The following is a 1,544-nucleotide window of genomic DNA, read 5'->3' as shown; positions in this document are numbered from 1 at the left end:
AGGGTCACATAGCTGTAAACCCAGGCAATTTGGCTGTGGCGTACCTGCTTTTAACCACCATGCTATGGCAATTCTCTGTGTTTTTTTTTTTCTTTCCCTTTTTTTTTTTTTTACTGAGATTAGATTATATAAGTGGAAAATAGCGTAAAACAAAATATAAAGTAAGGTCTTCAACAAGGCCACAGATATCAGGTTGACTAATTTAGATATGACATTCCAAGAGAACACTGAATATTCAGTAAATAATTCTTGACTATTCAGTTACCAAACCAAGTGTTAAAATATCAGCATGCACTTCTTAGGTATTTCTTTTCATAGTATTAGTAGAACTTAATTTATCATTTACCAGTGGTGACTGCACTTAAAACATAATATGGCATTTTGGTGAAAAACATGAATTACAGATCTGATTAACTCAAAAATCCCCCAAATGGTATAGACATAAAAATCAAGCTAGGCACAGTGGTGCACACCTGTAGTCCCAGTTACTCAGGATGCTGAGGTGGGAGGATCACCTGAGTAGGGGAGTTCAAGCCCAGCCTGGACAACGTAGTGAGATTCCATCCCCCCCAAAAAATCATACAGAGGTATATTACAATCAATTCCTGAAAACCAAAGATAGAGATAATCTTAAAAACAGCACGAGGACAGGATATTAAAAAGTTACCTCTGAAATCTTATCAGAAACAGTGGAGGACAGGAGACATAGAAGAATATCCTTAAACTGCTGAAAGAATAAAACAAAAACAAAAACAATCAACTCAGAATTCTCTACCCAGCAACAATATCTTTCAAAAATAAAGGCAAAATAAAGATATTTTAGATACATGAAAGTGGAGAGAATTGTTCACTAGTAAAGCTGAATTATAATAAGTGCTAAAAGAAGTATTTCAGGGTAAATTCACACCTAATTGGTGTGGTACATACTGTCTGGGAATGGGGACATTTGTCGTTATGACTCAAAGGGTGCAAGGGCAATATGTGTAACCTCAACATTTGTACCCCCATAATATCTTGAAATTAAAAAAAAATTAAGAATAAAATAAAAGTAATTCACCTTGTAGAAAAATGATACCAGAAGGAAACTCAGATCTACAGGAAAAAAGGAAGAGCAAAAAATATGACAAATATATGGGCAAATATAAAAGACTCTCTTTTTTGTCTTAATTAATTTAAAAAGACAATTAAATATAAAAAGTATAACATTGTAGTGTAGGATTTATAACATATATAAATGCAAATAAATGAAAACAATAGCATAAAAGATGGAAGGATAAATAGAATTATTGTGTTGCTACTCTTAAATTTAATATAAAATGGTATGATACTGACTACTTGGAAACTAAGTGAGGGATGCATATTGTAATCCCTCCTTTACTAATGAAAAGAGCCAATAGAAGGAATTAACATGGAATACTAAAAAGTATTAGATTAATCTGAGAAAAGACAGAAAAGGAAAAATAAAAATAAAAAAGAGACAAATTGGAGAAAAATAGCAAATTGATAGACCTAAATCCAAGCATTATATTAAACATAAATGGACT

General features: G+C 32.0%; 1 protein-coding gene across 1 annotated transcript in view; it reads left to right on the top strand.

The window, feature by feature from the left end:
* CCDC178 (coiled-coil domain containing 178) overlaps nt 1–1,544 on the top strand; it is a 466,106-nt gene that overhangs the window by 397,785 nt on the left and 66,777 nt on the right. The gene's annotated exons all lie outside the window — the stretch shown is intronic.

This window comes from Propithecus coquereli, unplaced genomic scaffold, assembly GCF_000956105.1.
Source record: "Propithecus coquereli isolate 6110/MARCELLA unplaced genomic scaffold, Pcoq_1.0 Scaffold51, whole genome shotgun sequence".
In the NCBI taxonomy this organism is placed as follows: Eukaryota; Metazoa; Chordata; class Mammalia; order Primates; family Indriidae; genus Propithecus; species Propithecus coquereli.
The sequence above is the reverse complement of the archived record's forward strand: the minus strand, read 5'-3'. Positions and strand labels throughout refer to the sequence as shown.